The 11579-nt window shown below is 50.1% G+C and overlaps 1 protein-coding gene across 1 annotated transcript in view; it reads right to left on the bottom strand.

Moving 5' to 3' along the window:
* LOC105543802 (trafficking protein particle complex subunit 9-like) overlaps positions 1–9216 on the bottom strand; it is a 265773-nt gene extending 256557 nt beyond the window's left edge. Inside the window, exon 1 of the mRNA XM_011985916.1 lies at positions 9109–9216. The gene's annotated coding sequence lies outside the window, so the exon portion shown is untranslated. The remainder of the gene's footprint in view (positions 1–9108) is intronic.
* Positions 9217–11579: the final 2363 nt, after the last annotated feature.

Here is an 11579-nt window from a genome sequence, read left to right as displayed (position 1 = left end):
TCGGGGAAGGCAGGACAGTGCCCCTCACAGCAAGGCTGGGGGACCGGAGACCCAGAGTCGGGGAGGGCAGGACAGCGCCCCTCACAGCAAGGCCAGGGGACCGAGAGACCGATGGCATCCAGAGGGCAGGACAGCACCCCTCATAGCATGGCCAGGGGGACCCAGGACAGAGCTGACCTGAAGTGGGGCTTGAGGGAAAGAAGAGCTGTGGCCAATGTGCAAGTGGCGCACGCTGACTCCTCTCTGCCAGCCTGGGGTATGGGGATGAGACTCCGCAGACCACATTCCCGCTGTGCCCGTGGGTGCTGGCAGGAAGCCTCAGGACCACAGAGGGAAGAAGCAATCTGCTCTCTCCCCGGGCCTCCCCTTGCCCCTCGAGTGCTTTCTGTCTACAATTCCTGCAGGTGCCCCCCCCAGTGACATCGCACCTCACTTCCAAGACCCCAGGTGCCCCCTTCTCAAAGGGCTGTGGCAGCTCCATACGCCCTGAAACTTCTCTAACAAGATGCCAACCCTGAGGGGCCACACTCCTCCCTGCAGCCGCCCCATAACTGGCACACCTCAGTGTCGTCCTCTGCCTGTCCGGGACCCAGCTACCAACATCACACCTCGGACACAGTTCTCCATAGCGAATCTTCTCTGTTCAGTGACCGGGTGGCTCCTCACTCCTGACCAATGCCGGGAGAACTTTCTCTGCCCCCACTCTCAGTGCCAGTGAGAATCCAGGCAAATGGGGCCCCAAATAACAACCGACTACTTGAGCAGAAATTGGGTCCAGTTACCTCCACAAGAAGGAAACACAAGCCCCGGAATGCCTGCCCTGCACGCGAGCCATGACGCGCTCCGGCCGTGCAATCTGGAGGGGGACGGTTTTGAAATTACCCCTGTAACAAAGGGGTACCAGGAGGTAACAGCACCATCACCAACGGCTGGGCACCAGTCATGCATCAGGCATGGCCTCTAACGCTGCTCTTTAGATCAACCTGCTGGGCATGGATTCGATTCCTACTTTACGAAGAGCACTTGGTGCACAGTAAGGCCCTGCCCAGGCCAGCGAAGCCAGCTCGGGACAGAGTTGAGGCTGCGGAGGGCTCTGCGTGGCTCCAGCCCGTGCATGTTCATCTCTGTCCAGCAAGTGGACAGCTGGGAACAGGTCTGCAGACAGGGCGGGCGTGGGAGGAGCCACACGCCCCCGATCTCCCACGCACTAGGAAAGGCTCCAGACATGTCCCCACCACAGAAGCCACCCACAGACAAAAGAGACAAAGACCCAGAAGGAAAACCTCCTGTCGAAGGTTTCTGAGGAACAAAGAGGCGCGTGGTGTGTGGAAAGCCAATCAAGTCATCTTATTTTTCTTTTCTCACAAAAAGAGAAGAATTTCTCTTGTCATCTGAGTCAGCAAACCACTGCATCTTCCCCAGTATTGAATTTCTCGAATCAAATTGCTTCTCCAGGCTGAATGCGAACGTTCCTTCCCTCTGCCTATTAATCACTGGGAGGCCCCTATTGATCCCAGAGCCATCTGGGTTTGTATCGGGAAAACTGTAAAAACTGCTCATTAGTGGAGCCAGTGGGGGTTGCAGAGACGGCTCTGGCCAGGGGCTCCAGAGCCCGGGCTCCAGCAGGCATCTGCCACGGGCTCCCTAACGGACCTTGGGCCTCCATCTCCTCACATCAGCTGAAGGGATGAGGGCACATCAGGATGCTCTCTCCTTGTTTCTAGAAATTACGTTTCTGAGGGACTCTCCTCATTTCCTTTCAGTCTGAAAAACAAAGTACAAAGAAAATCCACACAAAAACTCATCTGTAACTCAGACTGTAGAAGGAACACAGAGGGATGAGCAATGCCAACACCGTATAAATAAGCTTCAATAACAACCTGCAAGAAGACTGGGCGCCACACGATTAAGCATCACTTTGATGATTCACAAGGTTCTCTGGAATGTTGGAAGGAATTAAACAAGAAACAAAAAGTTAGAGACAGGCGAGAGGAGGAGCCAGATACTTGAGTTGGGGGCTGCTCTGGGCTGGGATAAACAGGAATGTGCAGCCCCCACGTAACCCCCAGGAGATGGGGTTGTTCAGAAACCACCTCCTCAAAGCATCCTCGAGGAGAAGTTCTGGAGCCCCCAGGTTGGCCATTGCCTGTGGAGCTCTTCCCTGCCCCTCTCGCAGCAAAGCCATGCCACGATCCACATGGGTGCTCTAGCAAGACACAGCCAGAGCTGGCCGCTCAGATCCTCACAGCGGTCAATCTCCCCAGCAGCCACAGCGTGTGGGTGCTTCGGTGCCAGGTCCACGGCACCCTCTAAATGCAGTGTCCCTGCAGCGAGGGCCGGGGAGCAGAGCCGGGCAGCTCAAAGCATGTAATGAGATAACATCTATTACCATACATTATAAAGAGGTTTATGCATACATGAGGGTTGTCATGAAATTTAATTTCAACGGTTTGATAATTAAGCAAAAAAACCCACAATAATTATCATATCTTAATTTCCAGTAAATGTGCTGGGCTGCCAACACTGTATTTTCCTAGGACAGCTCATGTGGTTTCACTAAGGAGAGACATCCACTGTTTCCAGTTGTGCATGAAAACCGGACGAGGAGGGAAAGCCGATGCTGGGGACGCAGCCCAAGGAACCGTGGGCAACTCCTGCAGAAAGGCGGGCAGTGGAGAACAGGTGGCTGGTGTGCAGCAACCCAGTTCCAGCTCCAGCTGACTGCATGCCCCTGGTGGGTCTCGACCTCTTTTACTCATAGGGAAAAATGAGTGCAAAGCCCACTCCCTGTAGAACTGCCTATGAAAGCGGCATCTTTTCCAACACTGCCCCGGGGTAGAAATGTAAGTCAGTACAGATCAGCTGCTCGACTGGGAACAGGGCACAGAGCTCTGAATGTCATGACTAACGGCAGGGGCCCAGGAAACAGAATCACCAGGCACCAAGCATCACAAATCACATCTGGCAAACGCAAGGTTAACTAATGGTCCTTAATTACAGAACTGATGCATCGCACATGACACAGAAATGCACAAGCTCAGGGATGAGTCACTAATTTCCAAAGGACCTTTTAAAGGAGAGATTAGGAAGGTGGAAAAGTACTTTCTATATCCAATCGCTTCAATATTCCATTGTAAAGTATGAGATTAACAAGATCTCGCTATGAAATATGATAAGAGTAGCACTGCTAATTTCTAAAAACTCTAATATTCACAGTCTATGAACACCTCTTTCTTGCTTACCACCCCACCACATCCACCTCCACCATGCTGCTCCCCCTGCCTGCACCGCTCTCCCTGGCACACTGGCCCTGGCCACCTCCTGCTCACTCGTCACGTCGTGCTGTAAATGAATGTTGATGCCCCACAAAATCTACACGCTGAACTCCTACCCTCCACGGTGATCACATTAAAGGGCAGGGCTTCCGGGAGGTGATCAGCTCATGAAGATGGAGTCCACGTGATTAGGATCAGTGTTCTTCTAAAGGAAGTTTGAGAAAACCCCTTTGCCCCTCCCACCACGTGAGGACACAGTGAGAAGTCTCCATCTATGAAGCAGGAAATGGGCCCTCACCGCCCACAGAATCTGCCCAGCATCTTGATCTTGAACCTGCAGTCTCCAGAACCATGAGAAATAATTTTCGGTTGTTTATAAGCCACCCAGTCTATGGTATTTTGTTACAGCAGCTCGGCATTTCCATATTCTCATCACCTCCTCTAGGAAGCCCACCTAGCCACCTTCCTTGGGCCCCCAGTCTGGGTTGGGTGCCTTCCTACGTGCTTTGCACTCTCCTCACACTGTGTAACAATTGCCTGTTTGTGTGCTTTTCTTCCACACCTAAATATAAGTGTAGTGAAAACACAAGCAGCACCACACGTACTCAGCAGCTTCACTCCCAGAGGGCCTGGCACCTGGGAGATACATAGGAAATACTTGGTGAATTAACAAATGAACACCCTGGACATCAAAGGCCCAGTTTGCATCTCCACCTCACCCTTTCTTCAGCTGGGTGAAGCTGGACTTTACAATCCTGAACCCAACTTAACAAAGGCTACACAGAGCAGAATGTGGGAAATAAACAGAATTTTGTCCCTGACCCAGCCTCTCTCACACCATCCCAAGCTTGGCTCCAGCATCATCCCCCCTTGGTGTGTGGAGCAACAGGGCAGAGCTGGATGTCAGACAGACGGGCTTCCACAAAGTGGCTTTGATCAGCCACTCAGTCTGCTTATCTATAAAATGAGGACACTGTTCCCACATGAGAATATTATGAGGACTGAATGTGACTTCATATGGGAAGTGCTCGGTAAATACTATTTCCATCCTCTCTTCCCCCAGGAAGCATGTTGCTCCTCCTCGTGCTGTTGGGGACACATTTCTATCCATAGCTCTTGCACTGGGTGAGATGAGATCACCCCTTCCTACTAGGAGGGAGGAGAGGCAGCGGCACCACAATTATCTAACTGGGGTTGGTCTCTCTCTTAGATTGCAGGCCACCTTTGAATGCCAGTTCTGCAAACGGCAGCATCAAAGCCATGTTAATTCCAGGAATCTGGCTCTTCCTTTAAGAGGAGGCTGTGCTATCTGCAGAGGAAAGTGCTGTGCACCTGCCTCCCTCAGGTAGCAGTGAGAGCACTGCTTGCCGCTCCCGCTGACAGAGATTAAGCTGGAGTCTCAGCCCCACTACTGCCCGCACCTCCAGGCAGAGTCCACGCCCTCTCCACTCCAGAGGGCAAAACACAGGCAGAGGAAGCTTCTTTAGGTTTAGCACAGCCTGGGGGGTGGCAGGGGTGCCTCCTCGTAGGGGAAGGGAAGAGCCAGGAGAGGGGTTTAGCTCAGGACTCTGGGAAGGAACTGGGTACTCAAGAGACAAAGCCTGGATGGACAGGGACCAGGTCTGAGGTCTGTAAGGTGCTGCCCGGCGTTGCGAAGTAAGGTACAACCATTTCCCTTCCTCCACCTGCACTGCTCTGCACAACCCCTCCACGGAGGCTGAGTGTGCATCTGACCCCCAGGAGGCTGGTGAGGCACTGAGAGAGGTTTGGGAAAGGGAGGGGAAGGGAATCATGCATTCTAGGGCTCAGGGCTCAAGCCTTCCAAACAGGCACTCAGGGCATTGTCACATGGATTCATGGGTGTCTACAGCAGTGGACACAGCGGGGGGGGCACCTAACATGACTCCCTAGACAAATGTAACCTCACGGCCTCTAGTTCACCCGCCGCTCCCACCCAGCCCGGGACAGCAAGATGCCCTTGTCAGGCAGCAAAAGGCAGCTGCTCTGGCTGGGTTAGACACTTGTCCCAGTGCGTTGCCACTCCCCAGCGAGAAGGGGCCCTTATTTATTCTCCTTGGCACGCCTAAAGCCTGATGCGGGGCTTACCACACAGCAAATTCCTGAAGTATCAATATTTATTGAATGAATATTTTATGAATAAATAAAAGAATAAGCGAGTTAGAAGCATTCAGAAATGAGAATTTAAGCAAAAACTTAATAACAAAAAAGCCTGAAGCACAAGACTAAATTGTGATTATTTGCAGCTGGGACTGTTAATGTCATCAGCCTCGCATTGCCAAGAATGAGTCAAGCTTACTATACAGGACAAGCTTAGCAATTTATAATTTCTTTAAAGTGTTTTATACTAGTGTCATCAGAAGACCAGATTTATGTTCTCTGGGATCTTGGACTACATCAAGGCATTTAGACAAGAAAGAGTAGTCCGAGGGCCGACAGTTCTCTACGCAGCAGCACTGGACCCAGCACTGCCAAAGGCGTAGACCCCAGGGGATGCATCGGTGCTCCCTGAAGGCACCTGTCCCCACCCTTACGAACCTGAGGTGCCGCAGCGTCCAGCCACAGCCCTCACAGCTCATACACACAGAAGCGTACACCAGCCCACGCGTGTTCCCACACCCAAGTGACAAGTCCTGTCCAAGGGATCTTGGGAAGGAGGGTTCTATGGCACCTCTCAAAGGCAGGCCATAAATGCCCCCCAAGCCATTGAATCTCTAGCTTCCAGCAGCCCAAGCAGGACCTGCTACAAGGTTGCAGGGCCCGGCTTGACATTCATGCATGTCATTAACAATAATCACATTAAATATGAATACCCTGGAAGCCACCTCACAGTGAGTGCATTAGCATGGAAATGAATAAAGTGGCATATTTACACAATGAAATATTAATAGCAGTTCAAATGAAAGAACCAGATTTATATTTAGCTCCAAAGAATAATGCTGAATTTTAAAGTTTTAAAAGGACATATATGATATGGAACCACTTATGTCATTAAAAAAAAAAAAACTCTCGGCCAGGCCCAGTGGCTCTTGCCTGTAATTCCAGCACTTTGGGAGGCTGAGGCAGGCAGATCACAAGGTCAGGAGTTCAAGACCAGCCTGATCAACATGGTGAAACCCCATCTCTACTAAAAATACAAAAATTAGCTGGGTGTGGTGGCAGGCGCCTGCAATCCCAGCTACTCAGGAGGCTGAGGCAGGAGAATCAATTGAACCCAGGAAGTGGAGGTTGCAATGAGCCGAGATTGTGCCACTGCACTCCCGCCTGGGTGACAGAGCGAGATTCCATATCAAAAACAAAACAAAACAAAACAACTCTCAAAATAATGTTTGGTTGGAGATATATGTATGTACAATAAAGTAGTAAAACATAGATGTGCAATGATACCATCACCTCTAAGAAAGAAATTACCCTGAAGAGGAAGGAAAGAGAAAAGAAGATGGGATGAGGTGGGCAGAAGAGAAGACTTTAGCTATTTTTACTTTTATTTTTCCCAATACTTTCTTCTAAAAAATTTCAAATATAAGGTGAAAAAAATTTACACTGAATACCCCATATGCCCATTAAGAGACACTACTGTTAACATTATACTATATTTGTGTTAGCACCTAATGTATTCATCTGCCCATCTATTAATCTGTCAGATATTTTATACAACTCAAAGACTATTGTAGACATCATGCCCGGACCTCAAACCCTCCAGCGTGCATATCATTAACAGAGCTCCACACTGGTTTAGTTTTTCCTTCTGATACAAAGCTGATACATCAGGAAATGTACAAATCTCAAGTGATTATTTGCTGAGTTTTAACAAATAAATACATGTGTGTGACCCAAAACCCGATTGATATATACAACATGACCGTCACCAGAAAACTACCCTTATGCCCTTTCCCGATCAAACCCCGTTCCAGTCTCTCCAGAGGGAACCAATGTTCTGACTTTTTCCATCATAAACTGGTTCTGCTTGTTCTACAGGTTGGTGTAAAAGTAATGGCTGTTTTCACCATTAAAAATAATGGCAAACGCCGCAATTACTTTTGCAGCAACCTCCAGCATTTCGTATCAATGGGATCTCATGGCATATGCACTTTGGGTAAGGCTCCTTTCACCCAGCATCCTGTTCCTGAGAGTTGCCTGTGCTGTTCTGTGTATGAGTAAGTCATTCGTTTTTGTTGCAGAGTACCATTCCGTTTGTAAGAAAACACCACCATTTGTTTGTCCGTTCTCCTGTAACGGACACCTGGCCTCTGTTTTCTGGCTAGGAACACTGTTGTATAGGTCTTCTTGTGACCACATGTTTTATATTATCCTTAAATAAATAACTAGGGTTGAAATAGCTGGGCAAAGGGTAAGTGTACGTTTAAGTTTATAGGATAGACCCAGACCTTTATCCAAAGCAGCTGCACTATTTTATATCCCCACCCACAAGGCATGAGAGTTCCAGTTGCTTCACACCCTCACCAACATTTGGCGCTGTCTTTAACCATCCTGATGAGTGTGTCATGCTGTCTCATCGTGGTTTGGACTTATATTCCACCACTGATTGTTAATGTTAACGTTGCCATTTAAAAAAACATTTTATTTCCTTAAAACAAATGAAAGAGGCAGAGAGAGAGAGAGAGAGAGAGAAAGATCTGGGGCAAAAAAAAAAAAAGAAAAAAGCAAAATCTAGGATGTGGGTATGCCAAGTTCAAAGTTATTTTCTGTATGTTTGAAGTCTTTAGCAATTAAAAATAAAAATATTATTCCATCTGCAATTCCATCTGTAAGTGGATGTCCCTAGAACCCAGGCTGGGCTCGGAGGCACAGCTTCTTAGTATGGAGGGAGGCTGAGTGGGGAGCAGGTCAGGGGCCCATGGAGGGGCTCCACCATGGAAGGACCGCATCACCCCGGAGTCACTGAGCTCCACCAGCCTCCAGACATGCCCTGGCGGCCCTGGCTTCGCTCCTGACCAGCTCTCACTTCTGCATCAGCCTTCACTCACCTCTGCTGGGCCAGGGGTCTCCTGAGGCTGACCCTGGCCAGCGTTTGGTAGTGCCACCTCTCTTTGCCCTCCAGAGACTGGGTTTGAGTGACTGTGCTCCCCTCCTGAAGGTCTGAGCCTGGCCTTTCTGTAGTATTAATTCCTCAAAGGAATTCCTATTGATGCTGACATGCAGTTCCCAAACTGATGCCAAATATTTCCAGATACCACCTTTTATTATTATTTTTTTTGAGACAGAGTCTCGCTCTGTTGCCCAGGCTGGAGTGCAGTGGTATGATCAATCTCGGCTCACTGCAACCTCCGCCTCCCGGGTTCAAGTGATTCTCCTGCCTCAGCCTCCCGAGTAGCTGAGATTACAGGCATGTGCCACCACACCTGGATAGTTTTTGTATTTTTAGGAGAGATGGGGTTTCACCATGTTGGCCAGGCTGGTCTCAAACTCCTGATCTCAGGTGGTCTACCTGCCTCGGCCTCCCAGAGTGCTAGGATTACAGGCGTGAGCCACCACGTCCCACCCAGATACCACTTTCTTAGGAATTTAACAGCGAAGATGCCGAGATGCTGCCGGGTCCTCAAATGCGGGCTCCGAAAGCACATGTGTTACTTCCTCAGATGCCACCCGGCTTTACCTACTTTGCACTTAGCTCTAATTTAAAACCACTCCAGATTCTCCCACCAAACTTGAATAACCACTACGATATCTCTGAAAGGGAGACAAACTGCCCGTCCTCTCAGGACCCGGAGTGGATTAGCTCCACACCCCCCCAAGCAGGGTGGTGAAGGCAGAGGGCGGCCAGCGGCGGCGCAAGGGGCCATGGAGCACTTACCGCTGGCACTCGCCGGCATGCAGGATGAGCGCCTCGCTACTCCTGGTGCTGATGGTCAGCTCATGCTCGGTGGAGTTGAAGACATCCAGGAGCAGGTGACACTGCCGGGTACTGCGTTCAAGACAAAAGAAAGTTCAGAATCTTCTGACAGCCAAAGAGGAATAACTTTTCCTATTTCTCCTCTCCAAAGATTTCCCGCAACTTAAGAGGGGCAAAGTATATCAAAATGCCAAGTGCTCCTGGGCTCAGAGGATTACGGAGACTGGTTCTGAACACGAGTGTGAACTCTAAGGAGTGGGTGTCGGCATCAGGTTCTCCTTGGGCCCGGGGTCCTGGGGACATGTGCTCACAGCCCAGCCATGCTTTTTACCAACCAAGTGGCCTTGGGAAGGTAACCTGAATTCTCCACACCTCGACATACACTGACGACTGGAACACCTGACTCTAAAGTCTGGTGATCTGCGTCATATGCCTGCGGAGAAACGCAGGCATACAGTGCCATTCAAGGGTGCTGTGTCCAAGTCAGCATCCTCAGTTACCAGGTTCCACGCTGGGCCCCAAAGTGTGGCGACGCGTGTCCTGTTTGTGTGTGTGTGCACACCCAGTGTGAGCTTCTCCCATGCGGGCACCTCTAGAACTGGGGCAGACACTGGGGGGTTATTCACCACCCTCTGAAGCCTCTACTCCTTTGTTTCCTCTCTTCTAGAGGTGACAAGTAAAATGCTCAAGTTCCCATTGTTCCTTGCAGGGACTGGTCCATGTGGTGAAGTTCTAGCCAGTAAGGCACAGGCCCCTAGAGACTTTCCTTCCCAAATACAAACACCATGTCCTGGGAGAAGGCTTTTACCCTTCTGCCTTCCTCATTCCCCTTCCTTCCTCCCTAGAAGCAAGCAGGATGCCCAGAAGCTCAGTAACCATCAGGGACACTGAGGACAAAAACCACAGGCTGTGGCTGGCAGAGCAGGGTCGGGGGTGCTTGAGAGCCACATCCTTGAGTGGTCGTGGCAGCCCTGCACTGCCAGCCTCCCTCTAGCCGTGTGAACTCCATGTGCAAAGTGGAAAAATCCAGCCCCACACACACCATCTGTGTCCGTCATCATCTGATAGGTTAACGTTACAGTTGAATACTTGCCGAAAACTCATACGGTATCTCAGACACCAAGTATCACAGTCAGCACATAACAGGTCATCAATAAATGTCTGCTGAGCTCAGTGGATGGCTGCACCCACGACAGGACAGACAGAGATGACAGTAACTGAACAGAGGCCATTCTTCTTGGAAGAGCAGGGTAAACAGTTTTCATGGGGGGAGAAAACTAAGAGAAAAAGATCTGTGCTCTGGGTCATTATTAGCCTAGTGTGACTTCAAAACATGGCCTTCCAAAGGGCATTTGAATTCTCAAATGTATTTCTCCAAGTAGGAGGCAAGGCTTCGCTGGCTGTTAAAGGAAAGTCCGGTCAAAGGAAAGGGACAATCGCCTGTGACTTCATCACAACAGCCTTGGGGGTAGTCCGTGGAGCCCCAGCTGCGCTGAGACGGAGGCTCAGGAGAGGACAGGCATGCTGCTGTGATGCCTCAGGCCCTGGGTGCAGAGCTCCAAACCCCTGGCTTTTCCCGATAGATGTGGACCTCTATTCATTCCAAAGCCACACATGTCCTCGGCAATTCCCAGAGAGGGGAAGTGAGGCACAGGGGGTGCAGTGACAGGCCCAGAAATTCACGCACACACATATACACTCTCACACGTGCACGCACGCACACACAAGTATGACTTTGTCAAAAGGACACAGGGCATCTGTGAAATACCAGTTTTTCAGAACATGGGCATGTGACCTGCTCTCAGGGGGAAAGCGGCAGCATGTCACCATTTCTTTTTCTCTTTTTTTTTGACAGAGTCTCACTCTTGTTGCCCAGGCTGCAGTGCAGTGGCACGATCTCGGCTCACTGCAACCTTCACCTCCTGGGCTCAAGCAATTATCCTGCTTCAGCCTCCTGAGTAACTGGGATTATAGGTGCCCGCCACCATGCCCAGGTAATTTTTGTATTTTTAGTAGAGACGGGGTTTCGCCATGATGGCTAGGCTGGTCTCAAACTCCTAACCTCAGGTGATCTGCCCGCCTTGGCCTCCCAAAGTGTTGGGATTACAGGTGGGAGCCACGGCGCCCGGCCGTATGTCACCATTTATATCATGTAGCACAGCGTCAACAGGGTGCCGCACACCTTGAGATGACAGCTCCCATCAGTTGAGTCTGGGTTTTCTGGGTGGGGCTGTCTTCCCCAGAGGTTTGGCGCTTGGAAAACATTCATTAGCTCTGACAGCTGCCTACAAGAGGCCTCTTCGCTCAGCTCACAGAAAAATGAGCTTCCGAGAATGAAGATCTATTCCTCTGTTGTCATAACTTCATGAAATCTTTAATCACAGCAAAATCTTTCATCAGAAAAGGGAACTCGTAAAACATTTATCAGAGGA

The sequence above is a fragment of the Mandrillus leucophaeus genome, unplaced genomic scaffold, assembly GCF_000951045.1.
Source record: "Mandrillus leucophaeus isolate KB7577 unplaced genomic scaffold, Mleu.le_1.0 Scaffold1076, whole genome shotgun sequence".
NCBI classification, from domain to species: domain Eukaryota; kingdom Metazoa; phylum Chordata; class Mammalia; order Primates; family Cercopithecidae; genus Mandrillus; species Mandrillus leucophaeus.
Note: the sequence above shows the minus strand (reverse complement) of the source record. Positions and strands in the feature narration are given on the sequence as shown.